Raw genomic sequence first — 27,394 nt, forward strand, 5'->3', positions numbered from 1 at the left:
TCAAAGGATCCACCCTTTACTTTGAAAGTAAAGAGACACAATAATAAGCATAAATGACAGAGGGCGTTGGTGGTATAGTGGTGAGCATAGCTGCCTTCCAAGCAGTTGACCCGGGTTCGATTCCCGGCCAACGCAGTGCAAATACTTATGTATTCTGCAAGCAGGATATATTTTAGTTCAACATGTCACAAAATGGAAATATCATGAACAGATTAATCAGCCATATATATAGAAATTAAAAAATACGTAGGCAAACATCTCAATCGCCCCTTCTGCTATATTCATTGTCCTAATATATGATAAGTTTCATAAAGCAGAGTCGCCATTCACATGTGCTGGTAATAAATATGTTATTTTGGGCAGGCAATGAAAGGGCTGAGGCCCGACCAGACATTATACCTCCAGCATCTCTATGTTAAAAAGCATTTCTAGGCAATTTCTAGCCTCTGAAAAAAATATGCAAGACCCACCGATAAATCTGGCCAAAGTCCGTAACATTTTTGCATACTTGTGCTCTGACCTGAATGTAGCGCCACCTCGTAGCTGTCGAAGGTAACTGCAGCTCACAAAATGTTTTATCAGAAGGCAAGTTGAGAGGAATCCAAGAGGCAGATGTCCATGGAAAGAGCCTCTCACTGCAGCAGGAAGGTTGGATGCTTGAAATTTGCATAGTTTCCTGTCCAACGTCCACTCACGTCCCGAACGCTCCCAAACGCTCAAAAGCCTCACACCGGGTAGATCTCTGGCTCCCAGGTAAAGCCAAATCCTGAGCATGTTAGCGCTAGTATCACAGAGAGAGATATAGAGGGTTCAAGAGCTGCTGTCTTGATAAATGTTTGAAACGGCTAGTGCCTGAGAGTGTCTGGCTTTCAGTTATGACTGATTGTGAGAGGGGAAGATTAAGTTTTTCTGCACCCAGCATGCCTTGCGATATACTTAGGCAAATGAGGTGAGAGCCCGACCAATCCCACTCTACTCTGCTGAATGCTCCTTATTTGCATAAAGAGAACACTTTCACAACGGAGCAGAGTGGCGCAGCGGAAGCGTGCTGGGCCCATAACCCAGAGGTCGATGGATCGAAACCATCCTCTGCTAATTTTGCTTGATTTTTCTTCCAAGGACCAAGCTGTCATTCCCAGGCTGCCAGCAAGTAAAAGCGCAAGCTTTTGCCAGCTATGTGAGAAAAGACTTCTCAACTATCTGTGTCTGCTGAAATACAAGAGAGGGATCGTAAAAGGATCCACCCTGTACTTTGAAAGTAAAGACACACAATAATAAGCATAAATGACTGGTGGGACCTTCAAACACTTTTCTGGGCATGCTTTGAATTTCATTCTTCCCTTTTAGTTGTGCTATTATCTATCTCCTGGGCATTTCCTGGAATGTTCTCTCTTTCTCTTCCCTGCTTTGCTTGCCATGCTGCATCTATATGTTCATATCTATTATTTGTACTACTGCTTTCCATTCTTCTCTTCCGCACAGCTTTGACCTTGGTTTCAATCCCAGTTCCTTACTCTCTGCTAAAAACTTTCTACTGCTTTTCATGTTGGTATCTAAACCAAATGCACCGTTGAAGCTGGTGCAAGATAGACATTGCACTCAGGGTCGTAATGTTTAGAACCGAGAGCATACAGATCATAGGGCGTTGGTGGTATAGTGGTGAGCATAGCTGCCTTCCAAGCAGTTGACCCGGGTTCGATTCCCGGCCAACGCAGTACAAATACTTATATATTCTGCAAGCTGGATATATTTTAATGCAATATGTCACAAAATGGAAATATCATGAACAGATTAATCAGCCAGATATAAAAAAATAAACAAATACGTAGGCAAACATCTCGATCGCCCCTTCTGCTATATTCATTGCCCTAATATATGATAAGTTCCATAAAGCAGAGTCACCACTCACATGTGCTGGTAATAAATATGTTACAGTGGGCAGACAATGAAAGGGCTGAGGCCCGACCAGACATTATAACTCCAGCATCTCTATGTTAAAAAGCATTTCTAGGCAATATCTAGCCTCTGAAAAAAATATGCAAGATCCACCGATAAATCTGGCAAAAGTCACTAACATTTTGGGCATACTTGTGCTCTCACCTGAATGTAGCGCCACCTTGTAGCCATCGGAGGTAACTGCAGCTCACAAAATGTTTCATAAGAGGGCAAGTTGAGAGGAATCCAAGAGGCAGATGTCCATAGAAAGAGCCTCTGACTACAGCAGGAAGGTTGGATGCTTCAAATTTGCATAGTTTCCTGTCCAACGTCCTCTCACGTCCCGAACGCCCACGTCACTCCACTGAATGCTCCTCATCTGCATAAAGAGAACACTTTCACAGAGGAGCAGAGTGGCGCAGCGGAAGCGTGCTGGGCCCATAACCCAGAGGTCGATGGATCGAAACCATCCTCTGCTAAATTTGCTTTATTTTCCTTCCAAGGACCAAGCTGTCATTTCCACGCTGCCAGAAAGGAAAAGCGCAAGCTTGCGCCAGCTATGTGAGAAAAGACTTCTCAACTATCTGTGTCTGCTGAAATACAAGAGAGGGATCGTCAAAGGATCCACCCTTTACTTTGAAAGTAAAGAGACACAATAATAAGCATAAATGACAGAGGGCGTTGGTGGTATAGTGGTGAGCATAGCTGCCTTCCAAGCAGTTGACCCGGGTTCGATTCCCGGCCAACGCAGTGCAAATACTTATGTATTCTGCAAGCAGGATATATTTTAGTTCAACATGTCACAAAATGGAAATATCATGAACAGATTAATCAGCCATATATATAGAAATTAAAAAATACGTAGGCAAACATCTCAATCGCCCCTTCTGCTATATTCATTGTCCTAATATATGATAAGTTTCATAAAGCAGAGTCGCCATTCACATGTGCTGGTAATAAATATGTTATTTTGGGCAGGCAATGAAAGGGCTGAGGCCCGACCAGACATTATACCTCCAGCATCTCTATGTTAAAAAGCATTTCTAGGCAATTTCTAGCCTCTGAAAAAAATATGCAAGACCCACCGATAAATCTGGCCAAAGTCCGTAACATTTTTGCATACTTGTGCTCTGACCTGAATGTAGCGCCACCTCGTAGCTGTCGAAGGTAACTGCAGCTCACAAAATGTTTTATCAGAAGGCAAGTTGAGAGGAATCCAAGAGGCAGATGTCCATGGAAAGAGCCTCTCACTGCAGCAGGAAGGTTGGATGCTTGAAATTTGCATAGTTTCCTGTCCAACGTCCACTCACGTCCCGAACGCTCCCAAACGCTCAAAAGCCTCACACCGGGTAGATCTCTGGCTCCCAGGTAAAGCCAAATCCTGAGCATGTTAGCGCTAGTATCACAGAGAGAGATATAGAGGGTTCAAGAGCTGCTGTCTTGATAAATGTTTGAAACGGCTAGTGCCTGAGAGTGTCTGGCTTTCAGTTATGACTGATTGTGAGAGGGGAAGATTAAGTTTTTCTGCACCCAGCATGCCTTGCGATATACTTAGGCAAATGAGGTGAGAGCCCGACCAATCCCACTCTACTCTGCTGAATGCTCCTTATTTGCATAAAGAGAACACTTTCACAACGGAGCAGAGTGGCGCAGCGGAAGCGTGCTGGGCCCATAACCCAGAGGTCGATGGATCGAAACCATCCTCTGCTAATTTTGCTTGATTTTTCTTCCAAGGACCAAGCTGTCATTCCCAGGCTGCCAGCAAGTAAAAGCGCAAGCTTTTGCCAGCTATGTGAGAAAAGACTTCTCAACTATCTGTGTCTGCTGAAATACAAGAGAGGGATCGTAAAAGGATCCACCCTGTACTTTGAAAGTAAAGACACACAATAATAAGCATAAATGACTGGTGGGACCTTCAAACACTTTTCTGGGCATGCTTTGAATTTCATTCTTCCCTTTTAGTTGTGCTATTATCTATCTCCTGGGCATTTCCTGGAATGTTCTCTCTTTCTCTTCCCTGCTTTGCTTCCCATGCTGCATCTATATGTTCATATCTATTATTTGTACTACTGCTTTCCATTCTTCTCTTCCGCACAGCTTTGACCTTGGTTTCAATCCCAGTTCCTTACCCTCTGCTAAAAACTTTCTACTGCTTTTCATGTTGGTATCTAAACCAAATGCACCGTTGAAGCTGGTGCAAGATAGACATTGCACTCAGGGTCGTAATGTTTAGAACCGAGAGCATACAGATCATAGGGCGTTGATGGTATAGTGGTGAGCATAGCTGCCTTCCAAGCAGTTGACCCGGGTTCGATTCCCGGCCAACGCAGTACAAATACTTATATATTCTGCAAGCTGGATATATTTTAATGCAATATGTCACAAAATGGAAATATCATGAACAGATTAATCAGCCAGATATAAAAAAATAAACAAATACGTAGGCAAACATCTCGATCGCCCCTTCTGCTATATTCATTGCCCTAATATATGATAAGTTCCATAAAGCAGAGTCACCACTCACATGTGCTGGTAATAAATATGTTACAGTGGGCAGACAATGAAAGGGCTGAGGCCCGACCAGACATTATAACTCCAGCATCTCTATGTTAAAAAGCATTTCTAGGCAATATCTAGCCTCTGAAAAAAATATGCAAGATCCACCGATAAATCTGGCAAAAGTCACTAACATTTTGGGCATACTTGTGCTCTCACCTGAATGTAGCGCCACCTTGTAGCCATCGGAGGTAACTGCAGCTCACAAAATGTTTCATAAGAGGGCAAGTTGAGAGGAATCCAAGAGGCAGATGTCCATAGAAAGAGCCTCTGACTACAGCAGGAAGGTTGGATGCTTCAAATTTGCATAGTTTCCTGTCCAACGTCCTCTCACGTCCCGAACGCCCACGTCACTCCACTGAATGCTCCTCATCTGCATAAAGAGAACACTTTCACAGAGGAGCAGAGTGGCGCAGCGGAAGCGTGCTGGGCCCATAACCCAGAGGTCGATGGATCGAAACCATCCTCTGCTAAATTTGCTTTATTTTCCTTCCAAGGACCAAGCTGTCATTTCCACGCTGCCAGAAAGGAAAAGCGCAAGCTTGCGCCAGCTATGTGAGAAAAGACTTCTCAACTATCTGTGTCTGCTGAAATACAAGAGAGGGATCGTCAAAGGATCCACCCTTTACTTTGAAAGTAAAGAGACACAATAATAAGCATAAATGACAGAGGGCGTTGGTGGTATAGTGGTGAGCATAGCTGCCTTCCAAGCAGTTGACCCGGGTTCGATTCCCGGCCAACGCAGTGCAAATACTTATGTATTCTGCAAGCAGGATATATTTTAGTTCAACATGTCACAAAATGGAAATATCATGAACAGATTAATCAGCCATATATATAGAAATTAAAAAATACGTAGGCAAACATCTCAATCGCCCCTTCTGCTATATTCATTGTCCTAATATATGATAAGTTTCATAAAGCAGAGTCGCCATTCACATGTGCTGGTAATAAATATGTTATTTTGGGCAGGCAATGAAAGGGCTGAGGCCCGACCAGACATTATACCTCCAGCATCTCTATGTTAAAAAGCATTTCTAGGCAATTTCTAGCCTCTGAAAAAAATATGCAAGACCCACCGATAAATCTGGCCAAAGTCCGTAACATTTTTGCATACTTGTGCTCTGACCTGAATGTAGCGCCACCTCGTAGCTGTCGAAGGTAACTGCAGCTCACAAAATGTTTTATCAGAAGGCAAGTTGAGAGGAATCCAAGAGGCAGATGTCCATGGAAAGAGCCTCTCACTGCAGCAGGAAGGTTGGATGCTTGAAATTTGCATAGTTTCCTGTCCAACGTCCACTCACGTCCCGAACGCTCCCAAACGCTCAAAAGCCTCACACCGGGTAGATCTCTGGCTCCCAGGTAAAGCCAAATCCTGAGCATGTTAGCGCTAGTATCACAGAGAGAGATATAGAGGGTTCAAGAGCTGCTGTCTTGATAAATGTTTGAAACGGCTAGTGCCTGAGAGTGTCTGGCTTTCAGTTATGACTGATTGTGAGAGGGGAAGATTAAGTTTTTCTGCACCCAGCATGCCTTGCGATATACTTAGGCAAATGAGGTGAGAGCCCGACCAATCCCACTCTACTCTGCTGAATGCTCCTTATTTGCATAAAGAGAACACTTTCACAACGGAGCAGAGTGGCGCAGCGGAAGCGTGCTGGGCCCATAACCCAGAGGTCGATGGATCGAAACCATCCTCTGCTAATTTTGCTTGATTTTTCTTCCAAGGACCAAGCTGTCATTCCCAGGCTGCCAGCAAGTAAAAGCGCAAGCTTTTGCCAGCTATGTGAGAAAAGACTTCTCAACTATCTGTGTCTGCTGAAATACAAGAGAGGGATCGTAAAAGGATCCACCCTGTACTTTGAAAGTAAAGACACACAATAATAAGCATAAATGACTGGTGGGACCTTCAAACACTTTTCTGGGCATGCTTTGAATTTCATTCTTCCCTTTTAGTTGTGCTATTATCTATCTCCTGGGCATTTCCTGGAATGTTCTCTCTTTCTCTTCCCTGCTTTGCTTCCCATGCTGCATCTATATGTTCATATCTATTATTTGTACTACTGCTTTCCATTCTTCTCTTCCGCACAGCTTTGACCTTGGTTTCAATCCCAGTTCCTTACCCTCTGCTAAAAACTTTCTACTGCTTTTCATGTTGGTATCTAAACCAAATGCACCGTTGAAGCTGGTGCAAGATAGACATTGCACTCAGGGTCGTAATGTTTAGAACCGAGAGCATACAGATCATAGGGCGTTGATGGTATAGTGGTGAGCATAGCTGCCTTCCAAGCAGTTGACCCGGGTTCGATTCCCGGCCAACGCAGTACAAATACTTATATATTCTGCAAGCTGGATATATTTTAATGCAATATGTCACAAAATGGAAATATCATGAACAGATTAATCAGCCAGATATAAAAAAATAAACAAATACGTAGGCAAACATCTCGATCGCCCCTTCTGCTATATTCATTGCCCTAATATATGATAAGTTCCATAAAGCAGAGTCACCACTCACATGTGCTGGTAATAAATATGTTACAGTGGGCAGACAATGAAAGGGCTGAGGCCCGACCAGACATTATAACTCCAGCATCTCTATGTTAAAAAGCATTTCTAGGCAATATCTAGCCTCTGAAAAAAATATGCAAGATCCACCGATAAATCTGGCAAAAGTCACTAACATTTTGGGCATACTTGTGCTCTCACCTGAATGTAGCGCCACCTTGTAGCCATCGGAGGTAACTGCAGCTCACAAAATGTTTCATAAGAGGGCAAGTTGAGAGGAATCCAAGAGGCAGATGTCCATAGAAAGAGCCTCTGACTACAGCAGGAAGGTTGGATGCTTCAAATTTGCATAGTTTCCTGTCCAACGTCCTCTCACGTCCCGAACGCCCACGTCACTCCACTGAATGCTCCTCATCTGCATAAAGAGAACACTTTCACAGAGGAGCAGAGTGGCGCAGCGGAAGCGTGCTGGGCCCATAACCCAGAGGTCGATGGATCGAAACCATCCTCTGCTAAATTTGCTTTATTTTCCTTCCAAGGACCAAGCTGTCATTTCCACGCTGCCAGAAAGGAAAAGCGCAAGCTTGCGCCAGCTATGTGAGAAAAGACTTCTCAACTATCTGTGTCTGCTGAAATACAAGAGAGGGATCGTCAAAGGATCCACCCTTTACTTTGAAAGTAAAGAGACACAATAATAAGCATAAATGACAGAGGGCGTTGGTGGTATAGTGGTGAGCATAGCTGCCTTCCAAGCAGTTGACCCGGGTTCGATTCCCGGCCAACGCAGTGCAAATACTTATGTATTCTGCAAGCAGGATATATTTTAGTTCAACATGTCACAAAATGGAAATATCATGAACAGATTAATCAGCCATATATATAGAAATTAAAAAATACGTAGGCAAACATCTCAATCGCCCCTTCTGCTATATTCATTGTCCTAATATATGATAAGTTTCATAAAGCAGAGTCGCCATTCACATGTGCTGGTAATAAATATGTTATTTTGGGCAGGCAATGAAAGGGCTGAGGCCCGACCAGACATTATACCTCCAGCATCTCTATGTTAAAAAGCATTTCTAGGCAATTTCTAGCCTCTGAAAAAAATATGCAAGACCCACCGATAAATCTGGCCAAAGTCCGTAACATTTTTGCATACTTGTGCTCTGACCTGAATGTAGCGCCACCTCGTAGCTGTCGAAGGTAACTGCAGCTCACAAAATGTTTTATCAGAAGGCAAGTTGAGAGGAATCCAAGAGGCAGATGTCCATGGAAAGAGCCTCTCACTGCAGCAGGAAGGTTGGATGCTTGAAATTTGCATAGTTTCCTGTCCAACGTCCACTCACGTCCCGAACGCTCCCAAACGCTCAAAAGCCTCACACCGGGTAGATCTCTGGCTCCCAGGTAAAGCCAAATCCTGAGCATGTTAGCGCTAGTATCACAGAGAGAGATATAGAGGGTTCAAGAGCTGCTGTCTTGATAAATGTTTGAAACGGCTAGTGCCTGAGAGTGTCTGGCTTTCAGTTATGACTGATTGTGAGAGGGGAAGATTAAGTTTTTCTGCACCCAGCATGCCTTGCGATATACTTAGGCAAATGAGGTGAGAGCCCGACCAATCCCACTCTACTCTGCTGAATGCTCCTTATTTGCATAAAGAGAACACTTTCACAACGGAGCAGAGTGGCGCAGCGGAAGCGTGCTGGGCCCATAACCCAGAGGTCGATGGATCGAAACCATCCTCTGCTAATTTTGCTTGATTTTTCTTCCAAGGACCAAGCTGTCATTCCCAGGCTGCCAGCAAGTAAAAGCGCAAGCTTTTGCCAGCTATGTGAGAAAAGACTTCTCAACTATCTGTGTCTGCTGAAATACAAGAGAGGGATCGTAAAAGGATCCACCCTGTACTTTGAAAGTAAAGACACACAATAATAAGCATAAATGACTGGTGGGACCTTCAAACACTTTTCTGGGCATGCTTTGAATTTCATTCTTCCCTTTTAGTTGTGCTATTATCTATCTCCTGGGCATTTCCTGGAATGTTCTCTCTTTCTCTTCCCTGCTTTGCTTGCCATGCTGCATCTATATGTTCATATCTATTATTTGTACTACTGCTTTCCATTCTTCTCTTCCGCACAGCTTTGACCTTGGTTTCAATCCCAGTTCCTTACTCTCTGCTAAAAACTTTCTACTGCTTTTCATGTTGGTATCTAAACCAAATGCACCGTTGAAGCTGGTGCAAGATAGACATTGCACTCAGGGTCGTAATGTTTAGAACCGAGAGCATACAGATCATAGGGCGTTGGTGGTATAGTGGTGAGCATAGCTGCCTTCCAAGCAGTTGACCCGGGTTCGATTCCCGGCCAACGCAGTACAAATACTTATATATTCTGCAAGCTGGATATATTTTAATGCAATATGTCACAAAATGGAAATATCATGAACAGATTAATCAGCCAGATATAAAAAAATAAACAAATACGTAGGCAAACATCTCGATCGCCCCTTCTGCTATATTCATTGCCCTAATATATGATAAGTTCCATAAAGCAGAGTCACCACTCACATGTGCTGGTAATAAATATGTTACAGTGGGCAGACAATGAAAGGGCTGAGGCCCGACCAGACATTATAACTCCAGCATCTCTATGTTAAAAAGCATTTCTAGGCAATATCTAGCCTCTGAAAAAAATATGCAAGATCCACCGATAAATCTGGCAAAAGTCACTAACATTTTGGGCATACTTGTGCTCTCACCTGAATGTAGCGCCACCTTGTAGCCATCGGAGGTAACTGCAGCTCACAAAATGTTTCATAAGAGGGCAAGTTGAGAGGAATCCAAGAGGCAGATGTCCATAGAAAGAGCCTCTGACTACAGCAGGAAGGTTGGATGCTTCAAATTTGCATAGTTTCCTGTCCAACGTCCTCTCACGTCCCGAACGCCCACGTCACTCCACTGAATGCTCCTCATCTGCATAAAGAGAACACTTTCACAGAGGAGCAGAGTGGCGCAGCGGAAGCGTGCTGGGCCCATAACCCAGAGGTCGATGGATCGAAACCATCCTCTGCTAAATTTGCTTTATTTTCCTTCCAAGGACCAAGCTGTCATTTCCACGCTGCCAGAAAGGAAAAGCGCAAGCTTGCGCCAGCTATGTGAGAAAAGACTTCTCAACTATCTGTGTCTGCTGAAATACAAGAGAGGGATCGTCAAAGGATCCACCCTTTACTTTGAAAGTAAAGAGACACAATAATAAGCATAAATGACAGAGGGCGTTGGTGGTATAGTGGTGAGCATAGCTGCCTTCCAAGCAGTTGACCCGGGTTCGATTCCCGGCCAACGCAGTGCAAATACTTATGTATTCTGCAAGCAGGATATATTTTAGTTCAACATGTCACAAAATGGAAATATCATGAACAGATTAATCAGCCATATATATAGAAATTAAAAAATACGTAGGCAAACATCTCAATCGCCCCTTCTGCTATATTCATTGTCCTAATATATGATAAGTTTCATAAAGCAGAGTCGCCATTCACATGTGCTGGTAATAAATATGTTATTTTGGGCAGGCAATGAAAGGGCTGAGGCCCGACCAGACATTATACCTCCAGCATCTCTATGTTAAAAAGCATTTCTAGGCAATTTCTAGCCTCTGAAAAAAATATGCAAGACCCACCGATAAATCTGGCCAAAGTCCGTAACATTTTTGCATACTTGTGCTCTGACCTGAATGTAGCGCCACCTCGTAGCTGTCGAAGGTAACTGCAGCTCACAAAATGTTTTATCAGAAGGCAAGTTGAGAGGAATCCAAGAGGCAGATGTCCATGGAAAGAGCCTCTCACTGCAGCAGGAAGGTTGGATGCTTGAAATTTGCATAGTTTCCTGTCCAACGTCCACTCACGTCCCGAACGCTCCCAAACGCTCAAAAGCCTCACACCGGGTAGATCTCTGGCTCCCAGGTAAAGCCAAATCCTGAGCATGTTAGCGCTAGTATCACAGAGAGAGATATAGAGGGTTCAAGAGCTGCTGTCTTGATAAATGTTTGAAACGGCTAGTGCCTGAGAGTGTCTGGCTTTCAGTTATGACTGATTGTGAGAGGGGAAGATTAAGTTTTTCTGCACCCAGCATGCCTTGCGATATACTTAGGCAAATGAGGTGAGAGCCCGACCAATCCCACTCTACTCTGCTGAATGCTCCTTATTTGCATAAAGAGAACACTTTCACAACGGAGCAGAGTGGCGCAGCGGAAGCGTGCTGGGCCCATAACCCAGAGGTCGATGGATCGAAACCATCCTCTGCTAATTTTGCTTGATTTTTCTTCCAAGGACCAAGCTGTCATTCCCAGGCTGCCAGCAAGTAAAAGCGCAAGCTTTTGCCAGCTATGTGAGAAAAGACTTCTCAACTATCTGTGTCTGCTGAAATACAAGAGAGGGATCGTAAAAGGATCCACCCTGTACTTTGAAAGTAAAGACACACAATAATAAGCATAAATGACTGGTGGGACCTTCAAACACTTTTCTGGGCATGCTTTGAATTTCATTCTTCCCTTTTAGTTGTGCTATTATCTATCTCCTGGGCATTTCCTGGAATGTTCTCTCTTTCTCTTCCCTGCTTTGCTTGCCATGCTGCATCTATATGTTCATATCTATTATTTGTACTACTGCTTTCCATTCTTCTCTTCCGCACAGCTTTGACCTTGGTTTCAATCCCAGTTCCTTACTCTCTGCTAAAAACTTTCTACTGCTTTTCATGTTGGTATCTAAACCAAATGCACCGTTGAAGCTGGTGCAAGATAGACATTGCACTCAGGGTCGTAATGTTTAGAACCGAGAGCATACAGATCATAGGGCGTTGGTGGTATAGTGGTGAGCATAGCTGCCTTCCAAGCAGTTGACCCGGGTTCGATTCCCGGCCAACGCAGTACAAATACTTATATATTCTGCAAGCTGGATATATTTTAATGCAATATGTCACAAAATGGAAATATCATGAACAGATTAATCAGCCAGATATAAAAAAATAAACAAATACGTAGGCAAACATCTCGATCGCCCCTTCTGCTATATTCATTGCCCTAATATATGATAAGTTCCATAAAGCAGAGTCACCACTCACATGTGCTGGTAATAAATATGTTACAGTGGGCAGACAATGAAAGGGCTGAGGCCCGACCAGACATTATAACTCCAGCATCTCTATGTTAAAAAGCATTTCTAGGCAATATCTAGCCTCTGAAAAAAATATGCAAGATCCACCGATAAATCTGGCAAAAGTCACTAACATTTTGGGCATACTTGTGCTCTCACCTGAATGTAGCGCCACCTTGTAGCCATCGGAGGTAACTGCAGCTCACAAAATGTTTCATAAGAGGGCAAGTTGAGAGGAATCCAAGAGGCAGATGTCCATAGAAAGAGCCTCTGACTACAGCAGGAAGGTTGGATGCTTCAAATTTGCATAGTTTCCTGTCCAACGTCCTCTCACGTCCCGAACGCCCACGTCACTCCACTGAATGCTCCTCATCTGCATAAAGAGAACACTTTCACAGAGGAGCAGAGTGGCGCAGCGGAAGCGTGCTGGGCCCATAACCCAGAGGTCGATGGATCGAAACCATCCTCTGCTAAATTTGCTTTATTTTCCTTCCAAGGACCAAGCTGTCATTTCCACGCTGCCAGAAAGGAAAAGCGCAAGCTTGCGCCAGCTATGTGAGAAAAGACTTCTCAACTATCTGTGTCTGCTGAAATACAAGAGAGGGATCGTCAAAGGATCCACCCTTTACTTTGAAAGTAAAGAGACACAATAATAAGCATAAATGACAGAGGGCGTTGGTGGTATAGTGGTGAGCATAGCTGCCTTCCAAGCAGTTGACCCGGGTTCGATTCCCGGCCAACGCAGTGCAAATACTTATGTATTCTGCAAGCAGGATATATTTTAGTTCAACATGTCACAAAATGGAAATATCATGAACAGATTAATCAGCCATATATATAGAAATTAAAAAATACGTAGGCAAACATCTCAATCGCCCCTTCTGCTATATTCATTGTCCTAATATATGATAAGTTTCATAAAGCAGAGTCGCCATTCACATGTGCTGGTAATAAATATGTTATTTTGGGCAGGCAATGAAAGGGCTGAGGCCCGACCAGACATTATACCTCCAGCATCTCTATGTTAAAAAGCATTTCTAGGCAATTTCTAGCCTCTGAAAAAAATATGCAAGACCCACCGATAAATCTGGCCAAAGTCCGTAACATTTTTGCATACTTGTGCTCTGACCTGAATGTAGCGCCACCTCGTAGCTGTCGAAGGTAACTGCAGCTCACAAAATGTTTTATCAGAAGGCAAGTTGAGAGGAATCCAAGAGGCAGATGTCCATGGAAAGAGCCTCTCACTGCAGCAGGAAGGTTGGATGCTTGAAATTTGCATAGTTTCCTGTCCAACGTCCACTCACGTCCCGAACGCTCCCAAACGCTCAAAAGCCTCACACCGGGTAGATCTCTGGCTCCCAGGTAAAGCCAAATCCTGAGCATGTTAGCGCTAGTATCACAGAGAGAGATATAGAGGGTTCAAGAGCTGCTGTCTTGATAAATGTTTGAAACGGCTAGTGCCTGAGAGTGTCTGGCTTTCAGTTATGACTGATTGTGAGAGGGGAAGATTAAGTTTTTCTGCACCCAGCATGCCTTGCGATATACTTAGGCAAATGAGGTGAGAGCCCGACCAATCCCACTCTACTCTGCTGAATGCTCCTTATTTGCATAAAGAGAACACTTTCACAACGGAGCAGAGTGGCGCAGCGGAAGCGTGCTGGGCCCATAACCCAGAGGTCGATGGATCGAAACCATCCTCTGCTAATTTTGCTTGATTTTTCTTCCAAGGACCAAGCTGTCATTCCCAGGCTGCCAGCAAGTAAAAGCGCAAGCTTTTGCCAGCTATGTGAGAAAAGACTTCTCAACTATCTGTGTCTGCTGAAATACAAGAGAGGGATCGTAAAAGGATCCACCCTGTACTTTGAAAGTAAAGACACACAATAATAAGCATAAATGACTGGTGGGACCTTCAAACACTTTTCTGGGCATGCTTTGAATTTCATTCTTCCCTTTTAGTTGTGCTATTATCTATCTCCTGGGCATTTCCTGGAATGTTCTCTCTTTCTCTTCCCTGCTTTGCTTCCCATGCTGCATCTATATGTTCATATCTATTATTTGTACTACTGCTTTCCATTCTTCTCTTCCGCACAGCTTTGACCTTGGTTTCAATCCCAGTTCCTTACCCTCTGCTAAAAACTTTCTACTGCTTTTCATGTTGGTATCTAAACCAAATGCACCGTTGAAGCTGGTGCAAGATAGACATTGCACTCAGGGTCGTAATGTTTAGAACCGAGAGCATACAGATCATAGGGCGTTGATGGTATAGTGGTGAGCATAGCTGCCTTCCAAGCAGTTGACCCGGGTTCGATTCCCGGCCAACGCAGTACAAATACTTATATATTCTGCAAGCTGGATATATTTTAATGCAATATGTCACAAAATGGAAATATCATGAACAGATTAATCAGCCAGATATAAAAAAATAAACAAATACGTAGGCAAACATCTCGATCGCCCCTTCTGCTATATTCATTGCCCTAATATATGATAAGTTCCATAAAGCAGAGTCACCACTCACATGTGCTGGTAATAAATATGTTACAGTGGGCAGACAATGAAAGGGCTGAGGCCCGACCAGACATTATAACTCCAGCATCTCTATGTTAAAAAGCATTTCTAGGCAATATCTAGCCTCTGAAAAAAATATGCAAGATCCACCGATAAATCTGGCAAAAGTCACTAACATTTTGGGCATACTTGTGCTCTCACCTGAATGTAGCGCCACCTTGTAGCCATCGGAGGTAACTGCAGCTCACAAAATGTTTCATAAGAGGGCAAGTTGAGAGGAATCCAAGAGGCAGATGTCCATAGAAAGAGCCTCTGACTACAGCAGGAAGGTTGGATGCTTCAAATTTGCATAGTTTCCTGTCCAACGTCCTCTCACGTCCCGAACGCCCACGTCACTCCACTGAATGCTCCTCATCTGCATAAAGAGAACACTTTCACAGAGGAGCAGAGTGGCGCAGCGGAAGCGTGCTGGGCCCATAACCCAGAGGTCGATGGATCGAAACCATCCTCTGCTAAATTTGCTTTATTTTCCTTCCAAGGACCAAGCTGTCATTTCCACGCTGCCAGAAAGGAAAAGCGCAAGCTTGCGCCAGCTATGTGAGAAAAGACTTCTCAACTATCTGTGTCTGCTGAAATACAAGAGAGGGATCGTCAAAGGATCCACCCTTTACTTTGAAAGTAAAGAGACACAATAATAAGCATAAATGACAGAGGGCGTTGGTGGTATAGTGGTGAGCATAGCTGCCTTCCAAGCAGTTGACCCGGGTTCGATTCCCGGCCAACGCAGTGCAAATACTTATGTATTCTGCAAGCAGGATATATTTTAGTTCAACATGTCACAAAATGGAAATATCATGAACAGATTAATCAGCCATATATATAGAAATTAAAAAATACGTAGGCAAACATCTCAATCGCCCCTTCTGCTATATTCATTGTCCTAATATATGATAAGTTTCATAAAGCAGAGTCGCCATTCACATGTGCTGGTAATAAATATGTTATTTTGGGCAGGCAATGAAAGGGCTGAGGCCCGACCAGACATTATACCTCCAGCATCTCTATGTTAAAAAGCATTTCTAGGCAATTTCTAGCCTCTGAAAAAAATATGCAAGACCCACCGATAAATCTGGCCAAAGTCCGTAACATTTTTGCATACTTGTGCTCTGACCTGAATGTAGCGCCACCTCGTAGCTGTCGAAGGTAACTGCAGCTCACAAAATGTTTTATCAGAAGGCAAGTTGAGAGGAATCCAAGAGGCAGATGTCCATGGAAAGAGCCTCTCACTGCAGCAGGAAGGTTGGATGCTTGAAATTTGCATAGTTTCCTGTCCAACGTCCACTCACGTCCCGAACGCTCCCAAACGCTCAAAAGCCTCACACCGGGTAGATCTCTGGCTCCCAGGTAAAGCCAAATCCTGAGCATGTTAGCGCTAGTATCACAGAGAGAGATATAGAGGGTTCAAGAGCTGCTGTCTTGATAAATGTTTGAAACGGCTAGTGCCTGAGAGTGTCTGGCTTTCAGTTATGACTGATTGTGAGAGGGGAAGATTAAGTTTTTCTGCACCCAGCATGCCTTGCGATATACTTAGGCAAATGAGGTGAGAGCCCGACCAATCCCACTCTACTCTGCTGAATGCTCCTTATTTGCATAAAGAGAACACTTTCACAACGGAGCAGAGTGGCGCAGCGGAAGCGTGCTGGGCCCATAACCCAGAGGTCGATGGATCGAAACCATCCTCTGCTAATTTTGCTTGATTTTTCTTCCAAGGACCAAGCTGTCATTCCCAGGCTGCCAGCAAGTAAAAGCGCAAGCTTTTGCCAGCTATGTGAGAAAAGACTTCTCAACTATCTGTGTCTGCTGAAATACAAGAGAGGGATCGTAAAAGGATCCACCCTGTACTTTGAAAGTAAAGACACACAATAATAAGCATAAATGACTGGTGGGACCTTCAAACACTTTTCTGGGCATGCTTTGAATTTCATTCTTCCCTTTTAGTTGTGCTATTATCTATCTCCTGGGCATTTCCTGGAATGTTCTCTCTTTCTCTTCCCTGCTTTGCTTCCCATGCTGCATCTATATGTTCATATCTATTATTTGTACTACTGCTTTCCATTCTTCTCTTCCGCACAGCTTTGACCTTGGTTTCAATCCCAGTTCCTTACCCTCTGCTAAAAACTTTCTACTGCTTTTCATGTTGGTATCTAAACCAAATGCACCGTTGAAGCTGGTGCAAGATAGACATTGCACTCAGGGTCGTAATGTTTAGAACCGAGAGCATACAGATCATAGGGCGTTGGTGGTATAGTGGTGAGCATAGCTGCCTTCCAAGCAGTTGACCCGGGTTCGATTCCCGGCCAACGCAGTACAAATACTTATATATTCTGCAAGCTGGATATATTTTAATGCAATATGTCACAAAATGGAAATATCATGAACAGATTAATCAGCCAGATATAAAAAAATAAACAAATACGTAGGCAAACATCTCGATCGCCCCTTCTGCTATATTCATTGCCCTAATATATGATAAGTTCCATAAAGCAGAGTCACCACTCACATGTGCTGGTAATAAATATGTTACAGTGGGCAGACAATGAAAGGGCTGAGGCCCGACCAGACATTATAACTCCAGCATCTCTATGTTAAAAAGCATTTCTAGGCAATATCTAGCCTCTGAAAAAAATATGCAAGATCCACCGATAAATCTGGCAAAAGTCACTAACATTTTGGGCATACTTGTGCTCTCACCTGAATGTAGCGCCACCTTGTAGCCATCGGAGGTAACTGCAGCTCACAAAATGTTTCATAAGAGGGCAAGTTGAGAGGAATCCAAGAGGCAGATGTCCATAGAAAGAGCCTCTGACTACAGCAGGAAGGTTGGATGCTTCAAATTTGCATAGTTTCCTGTCCAACGTCCTCTCACGTCCCGAACGCCCACGTCACTCCACTGAATGCTCCTCATCTGCATAAAGAGAACACTTTCACAGAGGAGCAGAGTGGCGCAGCGGAAGCGTGCTGGGCCCATAACCCAGAGGTCGATGGATCGAAACCATCCTCTGCTAAATTTGCTTTATTTTCCTTCCAAGGACCAAGCTGTCATTTCCACGCTGCCAGAAAGGAAAAGCGCAAGCTTGCGCCAGCTATGTGAGAAAAGACTTCTCAACTATCTGTGTCTGCTGAAATACAAGAGAGGGATCGTCAAAGGATCCACCCTTTACTTTGAAAGTAAAGAGACACAATAATAAGCATAAATGACAGAGGGCGTTGGTGGTATAGTGGTGAGCATAGCTGCCTTCCATGCAGTTGACCCGGGTTTGATTCCCGGCCAACGCAGTGCAAATACTTATGTATTCTGCAAGCAGGATATATTTTAGTTCAACATGTCACAAAATGGAAATATCATGAACAGATTAATCAGCCATATATATAGAAATTAAAAAATACGTAGGCAAACATCTCAATCGCCCCTTCTGCTATATTCATTGTCCTAATATATGATAAGTTTCATAAAGCAGAGTCGCCATTCACATGTGCTGGTAATAAATATGTTATTTTGGGCAGGCAATGAAAGGGCTGAGGCCCGACCAGACATTATACCTCCAGCATCTCTATGTTAAAAAGCATTTCTAGGCAATTTCTAGCCTCTGAAAAAAATATGCAAGACCCACCGATAAATCTGGCCAAAGTCCGTAACATTTTTGCATACTTGTGCTCTGACCTGAATGTAGCGCCACCTCGTAGCTGTCGAAGGTAACTGCAGCTCACAAAATGTTTTATCAGAAGGCAAGTTGAGAGGAATCCAAGAGGCAGATGTCCATGGAAAGAGCCTCTCACTGCAGCAGGAAGGTTGGATGCTTGAAATTTGCATAGTTTCCTGTCCAACGTCCCGAACGCTCCCAAACGCTCAAAAGCCTCACACCGGGCAAGCCCTCACCGGGTAGATCTCTGGCTCCCAGGTAAAGCCAAATCCTGAGCATGTTAGCGCTAGTATCACAGAGAGAGATATAGAGGGTTCAAGAGCTGCTGTCTTGATAAATGTTTGAAACGGCTAGTGCCTGAGAGTGTCTGGCTTTCAGTTATGACTGATTGTTAGAGGGGAAGATTAAGTTTTTCTGCACCCAGCATGCCTTGCGATATACTTAGGCAAATGAGGTGAGAGCCCGACCAATCCCATTCTACTCTGCTGAATGCTCCTTATTTGCATAAAGAGAACACTTTCACAACGGAGCAGAGTGGCGCAGCGGAAGCGTGCTGGGCCCATAACCCAGAGGTCGATGGATCGAAACCATCCTCTGCTAATTTTGCTTGATTTTTCTTCCAAGGACCAAGCTGTCATTCCCAGGCTGCCAGCAAGTAAAAGCGCAAGCTTTTGCCAGCTATGTGAGAAAAGACTTCTCAACTATCTGTGTCTGCTGAAATACAAGAGAGGGATCGTAAAAGGATCCACCCTGTACTTTGAAAGTAAAGACACACAATAATAAGCATAAATGACTGGTGGGACCTTCAAACACTTTTCTGGGCATGCTTTGAATTTCATTCTTCCCTTTTAGTTGTGCTATTATCTATCTCCTGGGCATTTCCTGGAATGTTCTCTCTTTCTCTTCCCTGCTTTGCTTCCCATGCTGCATCTATATGTTCATATCTATTATTTGTACTACTGCTTTCCATTCTTCTCTTCCGCACAGCTTTGACCTTGGTTTCAATCCCAGTTCCTTACCCTCTGCTAAAAACTTTCTACTGCTTTTCATGTTGGTATCTAAACCAAATGCACCGTTGAAGCTGGTGCAAGATAGACATTGCACTCAGGGTCGTAATGTTTAGAACCGAGAGCATACAGATCATAGGGTGTTGGTGGTATAGTGGTGAGCATAGCTGCCTTCCAAGCAGTTGACCCGGGTTCGATTCCCGGCCAACGCAGTACAAATACTTATATATTCTGCAAGCTGGATATATTTTAATGCAATATGTCACAAAATGGAAATATCATGAACAGATTAATCAGCCAGATATAAAAAAATAAACAAATACGTAGGCAAACATCTCGATCGCCCCTTCTGCTATATTCATTGCCCTAATATATGATAAGTTCCATAAAGCAGAGTCACCACTCACATGTGCTGGTAATAAATATGTTACAGTGGGCAGACAATGAAAGGGCTGAGGCCCGACCAGACATTATAACTCCAGCATCTCTATGTTAAAAAGCATTTCTAGGCAATATCTAGCCTCTGAAAAAAATATGCAAGATCCACCGATAAATCTGGCAAAAGTCACTAACATTTTGGGCATACTTGTGCTCTCACCTGAATGTAGCGCCACCTTGTAGCCATCGGAGGTAACTGCAGCTCACAAAATGTTTCATAAGAGGGCAAGTTGAGAGGAATCCAAGAGGCAGATGTCCATAGAAAGAGCCTCTGACTACAGCAGGAAGGTTGGATGCTTCAAATTTGCATAGTTTCCTGTCCAACGTCCTCTCACGTCCCGAACGCCCACGTCACTCCACTGAATGCTCCTCATCTGCATAAAGAGAACACTTTCACAGAGGAGCAGAGTGGCGCAGCGGAAGCGTGCTGGGCCCATAACCCAGAGGTCGATGGATCGAAACCATCCTCTGCTAAATTTGCTTTATTTTCCTTCCAAGGACCAAGCTGTCATTTCCACGCTGCCAGAAAGGAAAAGCGCAAGCTTGCGCCAGCTATGTGAGAAAAGACTTCTCAACTATCTGTGTCTGCTGAAATACAAGAGAGGGATCGTCAAAGGATCCACCCTTTACTTTGAAAGTAAAGAGACACAATAATAAGCATAAATGACAGAGGGCGTTGGTGGTATAGTGGTGAGCATAGCTGCCTTCCATGCAGTTGACCCGGGTTTGATTCCCGGCCAACGCAGTGCAAATACTTATGTATTCTGCAAGCAGGATATATTTTAGTTCAACATGTCACAAAATGGAAATATCATGAACAGATTAATCAGCCATATATATAGAAATTAAAAAATACGTAGGCAAACATCTCAATCGCCCCTTCTGCTATATTCATTGTCCTAATATATGATAAGTTTCATAAAGCAGAGTCGCCATTCACATGTGCTGGTAATAAATATGTTATTTTGGGCAGGCAATGAAAGGGCTGAGGCCCGACCAGACATTATACCTCCAGCATCTCTATGTTAAAAAGCATTTCTAGGCAATTTCTAGCCTCTGAAAAAAATATGCAAGACCCACCGATAAATCTGGCCAAAGTCCGTAACATTTTTGCATACTTGTGCTCTGACCTGAATGTAGCGCCACCTCGTAGCTGTCGAAGGTAACTGCAGCTCACAAAATGTTTTATCAGAAGGCAAGTTGAGAGGAATCCAAGAGGCAGATGTCCATGGAAAGAGCCTCTCACTGCAGCAGGAAGGTTGGATGCTTGAAATTTGCATAGTTTCCTGTCCAACGTCCACTCACGTCCCGAACGCTCCCAAACGCTCAAAAGCCTCACACCGGGTAGATCTCTGGCTCCCAGGTAAAGCCAAATCCTGAGCATGTTAGCGCTAGTATCACAGAGAGAGATATAGAGGGTTCAAGAGCTGCTGTCTTGATAAATGTTTGAAACGGCTAGTGCCTGAGAGTGTCTGGCTTTCAGTTATGACTGATTGTGAGAGGGGAAGATTAAGTTTTTCTGCACCCAGCATGCCTTGCGATATACTTAGGCAAATGAGGTGAGAGCCCGACCAATCCCACTCTACTCTGCTGAATGCTCCTTATTTGCATAAAGAGAACACTTTCACAACGGAGCAGAGTGGCGCAGCGGAAGCGTGCTGGGCCCATAACCCAGAGGTCGATGGATCGAAACCATCCTCTGCTAATTTTGCTTGATTTTTCTTCCAAGGACCAAGCTGTCATTCCCAGGCTGCCAGCAAGTAAAAGCGCAAGCTTTTGCCAGCTATGTGAGAAAAGACTTCTCAACTATCTGTGTCTGCTGAAATACAAGAGAGGGATCGTAAAAGGATCCACCCTGTACTTTGAAAGTAAAGACACACAATAATAAGCATAAATGACTGGTGGGACCTTCAAACACTTTTCTGGGCATGCTTTGAATTTCATTCTTCCCTTTTAGTTGTGCTATTATCTATCTCCTGGGCATTTCCTGGAATGTTCTCTCTTTCTCTTCCCTGCTTTGCTTCCCATGCTGCATCTATATGTTCATATCTATTATTTGTACTACTGCTTTCCATTCTTCTCTTCCGCACAGCTTTGACCTTGGTTTCAATCCCAGTTCCTTACCCTCTGCTAAAAACTTTCTACTGCTTTTCATGTTGGTATCTAAACCAAATGCACCGTTGAAGCTGGTGCAAGATAGACATTGCACTCAGGGTCGTAATGTTTAGAACCGAGAGCATACAGATCATAGGGCGTTGATGGTATAGTGGTGAGCATAGCTGCCTTCCAAGCAGTTGACCCGGGTTCGATTCCCGGCCAACGCAGTACAAATACTTATATATTCTGCAAGCTGGATATATTTTAATGCAATATGTCACAAAATGGAAATATCATGAACAGATTAATCAGCCAGATATAAAAAAATAAACAAATACGTAGGCAAACATCTCGATCGCCCCTTCTGCTATATTCATTGCCCTAATATATGATAAGTTCCATAAAGCAGAGTCACCACTCACATGTGCTGGTAATAAATATGTTACAGTGGGCAGACAATGAAAGGGCTGAGGCCCGACCAGACATTATAACTCCAGCATCTCTATGTTAAAAAGCATTTCTAGGCAATATCTAGCCTCTGAAAAAAATATGCAAGATCCACCGATAAATCTGGCAAAAGTCACTAACATTTTGGGCATACTTGTGCTCTCACCTGAATGTAGCGCCACCTTGTAGCCATCGGAGGTAACTGCAGCTCACAAAATGTTTCATAAGAGGGCAAGTTGAGAGGAATCCAAGAGGCAGATGTCCATAGAAAGAGCCTCTGACTACAGCAGGAAGGTTGGATGCTTCAAATTTGCATAGTTTCCTGTCCAACGTCCTCTCACGTCCCGAACGCCCACGTCACTCCACTGAATGCTCCTCATCTGCATAAAGAGAACACTTTCACAGAGGAGCAGAGTGGCGCAGCGGAAGCGTGCTGGGCCCATAACCCAGAGGTCGATGGATCGAAACCATCCTCTGCTAAATTTGCTTTATTTTCCTTCCAAGGACCAAGCTGTCATTTCCACGCTGCCAGAAAGGAAAAGCGCAAGCTTGCGCCAGCTATGTGAGAAAAGACTTCTCAACTATCTGTGTCTGCTGAAATACAAGAGAGGGATCGTCAAAGGATCCACCCTTTACTTTGAAAGTAAAGAGACACAATAATAAGCATAAATGACAGAGGGCGTTGGTGGTATAGTGGTGAGCATAGCTGCCTTCCAAGCAGTTGACCCGGGTTCGATTCCCGGCCAACGCAGTGCAAATACTTATGTATTCTGCAAGCAGGATATATTTTAGTTCAACATGTCACAAAATGGAAATATCATGAACAGATTAATCAGCCATATATATAGAAATTAAAAAATACGTAGGCAAACATCTCAATCGCCCCTTCTGCTATATTCATTGTCCTAATATATGATAAGTTTCATAAAGCAGAGTCGCCATTCACATGTGCTGGTAATAAATATGTTATTTTGGGCAGGCAATGAAAGGGCTGAGGCCCGACCAGACATTATACCTCCAGCATCTCTATGTTAAAAAGCATTTCTAGGCAATTTCTAGCCTCTGAAAAAAATATGCAAGACCCACCGATAAATCTGGCCAAAGTCCGTAACATTTTTGCATACTTGTGCTCTGACCTGAATGTAGCGCCACCTCGTAGCTGTCGAAGGTAACTGCAGCTCACAAAATGTTTTATCAGAAGGCAAGTTGAGAGGAATCCAAGAGGCAGATGTCCATGGAAAGAGCCTCTCACTGCAGCAGGAAGGTTGGATGCTTGAAATTTGCATAGTTTCCTGTCCAACGTCCACTCACCTCCCGAACGCTCCCAAACGCTCAAAAGCCTCACACCGGGTAGATCTCTGGCTCCCAGGTAAAGCCAAATCCTGAGCATGTTAGCGCTAGTATCACAGAGAGAGATATAGAGGGTTCAAGAGCTGCTGTCTTGATAAATGTTTGAAACGGCTAGTGCCTGAGAGTGTCTGGCTTTCAGTTATGACTGATTGTGAGAGGGGAAGATTAAGTTTTTCTGCACCCAGCATGCCTTGCGATATACTTAGGCAAATGAGGTGAGAGCCCGACCAATCCCACTCTACTCTGCTGAATGCTCCTTATTTGCATAAAGAGAACACTTTCACAACGGAGCAGAGTGGCGCAGCGGAAGCGTGCTGGGCCCATAACCCAGAGGTCGATGGATCGAAACCATCCTCTGCTAATTTTGCTTGATTTTTCTTCCAAGGACCAAGCTGTCATTCCCAGGCTGCCAGCAAGTAAAAGCGCAAGCTTTTGCCAGCTATGTGAGAAAAGACTTCTCAACTATCTGTGTCTGCTGAAATACAAGAGAGGGATCGTAAAAGGATCCACCCTGTACTTTGAAAGTAAAGACACACAATAATAAGCATAAATGACTGGTGGGACCTTCAAACACTTTTCTGGGCATGCTTTGAATTTCATTCTTCCCTTTTAGTTGTGCTATTATCTATCTCCTGGGCATTTCCTGGAATGTTCTCTCTTTCTCTTCCCTGCTTTGCTTCCCATGCTGCATCTATATGTTCATATCTATTATTTGTACTACTGCTTTCCATTCTTCTCTTCCGCACAGCTTTGACCTTGGTTTCAATCCCAGTTCCTTACCCTCTGCTAAAAACTTTCTACTGCTTTTCATGTTGGTATCTAAACCAAATGCACCGTTGAAGCTGGTGCAAGATAGACATTGCACTCAGGGTCCTAATGTTTAGAACCGAGAGCATACAGATCATAGGGCGTTGATGGTATAGTGGTGAGCATAGCTGCCTTCCAAGCAGTTGACCCGGGTTTGATTCCCGGCCAACGCAGTACAAATACTTATATATTCTGCAAGCTGGATATATTTTAATGCAATATGTCACAAAATGGAAATATCATGAACAGATTAATCAGCCAGATATAAAAAAATAAACAAATACGTAGGCAAACATCTCGATCGCCCCTTCTGCTATATTCATTGCCCTAATATATGATAAGTTCCATAAAGCAGAGTCACCACTCACATGTGCTGGTAATAAATATGTTACAGTGGGCAGACAATGAAAGGGCTGAGGCCCGACCAGACATTATAACTCCAGCATCTCTATGTTAAAAAGCATTTCTAGGCAATATCTAGCCTCTGAAAAAAATATGCAAGATCCACCGATAAATCTGGCAAAAGTCACTAACATTTTGGGCATACTTGTGCTCTCACCTGAATGTAGCGCCACCTTGTAGCCATCGGAGGTAACTGCAGCTCACAAAATGTTTCATAAGAGGGCAAGTTGAGAGGAATCCAAGAGGCAGATGTCCATAGAAAGAGCCTCTGACTACAGCAGGAAGGTTGGATGCTTCAAATTTGCATAGTTTCCTGTCCAACGTCCTCTCACGTCCCGAACGCCCACGTCACTCCACTGAATGCTCCTCATCTGCATAAAGAGAACACTTTCACAGAGGAGCAGAGTGGCGCAGCGGAAGCGTGCTGGGCCCATAACCCAGAGGTCGATGGATCGAAACCATCCTCTGCTAAATTTGCTTTATTTTCCTTCCAAGGACCAAGCTGTCATTTCCACGCTGCCAGAAAGGAAAAGCGCAAGCTTGCGCCAGCTATGTGAGAAAAGACTTCTCAACTATCTGTGTCTGCTGAAATACAAGAGAGGGATCGTCAAAGGATCCACCCTTTACTTTGAAAGTAAAGAGACACAATAATAAGCATAAATGACAGAGGGCGTTGGTGGTATAGTGGTGAGCATAGCTGCCTTCCAAGCAGTTGACCCGGGTTCGATTCCCGGCCAACGCAGTGCAAATACTTATGTATTCTGCAAGCAGGATATATTTTAGTTCAACATGTCACAAAATGGAAATATCATGAACAGATTAATCAGCCATATATATAGAAATTAAAAAATACGTAGGCAAACATCTCAATCGCCCCTTCTGCTATATTCATTGTCCTAATATATGATAAGTTTCATAAAGCAGAGTCGCCATTCACATGTGCTGGTAATAAATATGTTATTTTGGGCAGGCAATGAAAGGGCTGAGGCCCGACCAGACATTATACCTCCAGCATCTCTATGTTAAAAAGCATTTCTAGGCAATTTCTAGCCTCTGAAAAAAATATGCAAGACCCACCGATAAATCTGGCCAAAGTCCGTAACATTTTTGCATACTTGTGCTCTGACCTGAATGTAGCGCCACCTCGTAGCTGTCGAAGGTAACTGCAGCTCACAAAATGTTTTATCAGAAGGCAAGTTGAGAGGAATCCAAGAGGCAGATGTCCATGGAAAGAGCCTCTCACTGCAGCAGGAAGGTTGGATGCTTGAAATTTGCATAGTTTCCTGTCCAACGTCCACTCACGTCCCGAACGCTCCCAAACGCTCAAAAGCCTCACACCGGGTAGATCTCTGGCTCCCAGGTAAAGCCAAATCCTGAGCATGTTAGCGCTAGTATCACAGAGAGAGATATAGAGGGTTCAAGAGCTGCTGTCTTGATAAATGTTTGAAACGGCTAGTGCCTGAGAGTGTCTGGCTTTCAGTTATGACTGATTGTGAGAGGGGAAGATTAAGTTTTTCTGCACCCAGCATGCCTTGCGATATACTTAGGCAAATGAGGTGAGAGCCCGACCAATCCCACTCTACTCTGCTGAATGCTCCTTATTTGCATAAAGAGAACACTTTCACAACGGAGCAGAGTGGCGCAGCGGAAGCGTGCTGGGCCCATAACCCAGAGGTCGATGGATCGAAACCATCCTCTGCTAATTTTGCTTGATTTTTCTTCCAAGGACCAAGCTGTCATTCCCAGGCTGCCAGCAAGTAAAAGCGCAAGCTTTTGCCAGCTATGTGAGAAAAGACTTCTCAACTATCTGTGTCTGCTGAAATACAAGAGAGGGATCGTAAAAGGATCCACCCTGTACTTTGAAAGTAAAGACACACAATAATAAGCATAAATGACTGGTGGGACCTTCAAACACTTTTCTGGGCATGCTTTGAATTTCATTCTTCCCTTTTAGTTGTGCTATTATCTATCTCCTGGGCATTTCCTGGAATGTTCTCTCTTTCTCTTCCCTGCTTTGCTTCCCATGCTGCATCTATATGTTCATATCTATTATTTGTACTACTGCTTTCCATTCTTCTCTTCCGCACAGCTTTGACCTTGGTTTCAATCCCAGTTCCTTACCCTCTGCTAAAAACTTTCTACTGCTTTTCATGTTGGTATCTAAACCAAATGCACCGTTGAAGCTGGTGCAAGATAGACATTGCACTCAGGGTCGTAATGTTTAGAACCGAGAGCATACAGATCATAGGGCGTTGGTGGTATAGTGGTGAGCATAGCTGCCTTCCAAGCAGTTGACCCGGGTTCGATTCCCGGCCAACGCAGTACAAATACTTATATATTCTGCAAGCTGGATATATTTTAATGCAATATGTCACAAAATGGAAATATCATGAACAGATTAATCAGCCAGATATAAAAAAATAAACAAATACGTAGGCAAACATCTCGATCGCCCCTTCTGCTATATTCATTGCCCTAATATATGATAAGTTCCAT

General features: G+C 43.8%; 21 non-coding genes across 21 annotated transcripts; all 21 read left to right on the plus strand.

Annotated features, from left to right (window-relative positions):
- The first annotated feature begins 63 nt into the window (after positions 1 to 63).
- Positions 64 to 135, plus strand: TRNAG-UCC (transfer RNA glycine (anticodon UCC)). The gene has a single exon. It is a non-coding gene; the product is annotated as a tRNA-Gly (tRNA).
- Positions 136 to 1,642: 1,507 nt separating this feature from the next.
- Positions 1,643 to 1,714, plus strand: TRNAG-UCC (transfer RNA glycine (anticodon UCC)). Its single transcript has one exon. It is a non-coding gene; the product is annotated as a tRNA-Gly (tRNA).
- Positions 1,715 to 2,613: 899 nt separating this feature from the next.
- Positions 2,614 to 2,685, plus strand: TRNAG-UCC (transfer RNA glycine (anticodon UCC)). Its single transcript has one exon. It is a non-coding gene; the product is annotated as a tRNA-Gly (tRNA).
- Positions 2,686 to 4,192: 1,507 nt separating this feature from the next.
- Positions 4,193 to 4,264, plus strand: TRNAG-UCC (transfer RNA glycine (anticodon UCC)). The gene has a single exon. It is a non-coding gene; the product is annotated as a tRNA-Gly (tRNA).
- An 899-nt stretch (positions 4,265 to 5,163) lies between these two features.
- On the plus strand, positions 5,164 to 5,235 carry TRNAG-UCC (transfer RNA glycine (anticodon UCC)). The gene has a single exon. It is a non-coding gene; the product is annotated as a tRNA-Gly (tRNA).
- A 1,507-nt stretch (positions 5,236 to 6,742) lies between these two features.
- Positions 6,743 to 6,814, plus strand: TRNAG-UCC (transfer RNA glycine (anticodon UCC)). The gene has a single exon. It is a non-coding gene; the product is annotated as a tRNA-Gly (tRNA).
- An 899-nt stretch (positions 6,815 to 7,713) lies between these two features.
- Positions 7,714 to 7,785, plus strand: TRNAG-UCC (transfer RNA glycine (anticodon UCC)). The gene has a single exon. It is a non-coding gene; the product is annotated as a tRNA-Gly (tRNA).
- Positions 7,786 to 9,292: 1,507 nt separating this feature from the next.
- On the plus strand, positions 9,293 to 9,364 carry TRNAG-UCC (transfer RNA glycine (anticodon UCC)). The gene has a single exon. It is a non-coding gene; the product is annotated as a tRNA-Gly (tRNA).
- Positions 9,365 to 10,263: 899 nt separating this feature from the next.
- On the plus strand, positions 10,264 to 10,335 carry TRNAG-UCC (transfer RNA glycine (anticodon UCC)). The gene has a single exon. It is a non-coding gene; the product is annotated as a tRNA-Gly (tRNA).
- Positions 10,336 to 11,842: 1,507 nt separating this feature from the next.
- Positions 11,843 to 11,914, plus strand: TRNAG-UCC (transfer RNA glycine (anticodon UCC)). The gene has a single exon. It is a non-coding gene; the product is annotated as a tRNA-Gly (tRNA).
- Positions 11,915 to 12,813: 899 nt separating this feature from the next.
- TRNAG-UCC (transfer RNA glycine (anticodon UCC)) lies at positions 12,814 to 12,885 on the plus strand. Its single transcript has one exon. It is a non-coding gene; the product is annotated as a tRNA-Gly (tRNA).
- Positions 12,886 to 14,392: 1,507 nt separating this feature from the next.
- On the plus strand, positions 14,393 to 14,464 carry TRNAG-UCC (transfer RNA glycine (anticodon UCC)). The gene has a single exon. It is a non-coding gene; the product is annotated as a tRNA-Gly (tRNA).
- An 899-nt stretch (positions 14,465 to 15,363) lies between these two features.
- Positions 15,364 to 15,435, plus strand: TRNAG-UCC (transfer RNA glycine (anticodon UCC)). Its single transcript has one exon. It is a non-coding gene; the product is annotated as a tRNA-Gly (tRNA).
- A 1,507-nt stretch (positions 15,436 to 16,942) lies between these two features.
- TRNAG-UCC (transfer RNA glycine (anticodon UCC)) lies at positions 16,943 to 17,014 on the plus strand. Its single transcript has one exon. It is a non-coding gene; the product is annotated as a tRNA-Gly (tRNA).
- An 899-nt stretch (positions 17,015 to 17,913) lies between these two features.
- TRNAG-UCC (transfer RNA glycine (anticodon UCC)) lies at positions 17,914 to 17,985 on the plus strand. The gene has a single exon. It is a non-coding gene; the product is annotated as a tRNA-Gly (tRNA).
- Positions 17,986 to 19,497: 1,512 nt separating this feature from the next.
- On the plus strand, positions 19,498 to 19,569 carry TRNAG-UCC (transfer RNA glycine (anticodon UCC)). The gene has a single exon. It is a non-coding gene; the product is annotated as a tRNA-Gly (tRNA).
- Positions 19,570 to 20,468: 899 nt separating this feature from the next.
- TRNAG-UCC (transfer RNA glycine (anticodon UCC)) lies at positions 20,469 to 20,540 on the plus strand. Its single transcript has one exon. It is a non-coding gene; the product is annotated as a tRNA-Gly (tRNA).
- A 1,507-nt stretch (positions 20,541 to 22,047) lies between these two features.
- TRNAG-UCC (transfer RNA glycine (anticodon UCC)) lies at positions 22,048 to 22,119 on the plus strand. The gene has a single exon. It is a non-coding gene; the product is annotated as a tRNA-Gly (tRNA).
- Positions 22,120 to 23,018: 899 nt separating this feature from the next.
- On the plus strand, positions 23,019 to 23,090 carry TRNAG-UCC (transfer RNA glycine (anticodon UCC)). Its single transcript has one exon. It is a non-coding gene; the product is annotated as a tRNA-Gly (tRNA).
- A 2,478-nt stretch (positions 23,091 to 25,568) lies between these two features.
- Positions 25,569 to 25,640, plus strand: TRNAG-UCC (transfer RNA glycine (anticodon UCC)). Its single transcript has one exon. It is a non-coding gene; the product is annotated as a tRNA-Gly (tRNA).
- Positions 25,641 to 27,147: 1,507 nt separating this feature from the next.
- TRNAG-UCC (transfer RNA glycine (anticodon UCC)) lies at positions 27,148 to 27,219 on the plus strand. The gene has a single exon. It is a non-coding gene; the product is annotated as a tRNA-Gly (tRNA).
- Positions 27,220 to 27,394: the final 175 nt, after the last annotated feature.

This window comes from Lissotriton helveticus, chromosome 11, assembly GCF_964261635.1.
Source record: "Lissotriton helveticus chromosome 11, aLisHel1.1, whole genome shotgun sequence".
NCBI classification, from domain to species: Eukaryota; Metazoa; Chordata; class Amphibia; order Caudata; family Salamandridae; genus Lissotriton; species Lissotriton helveticus.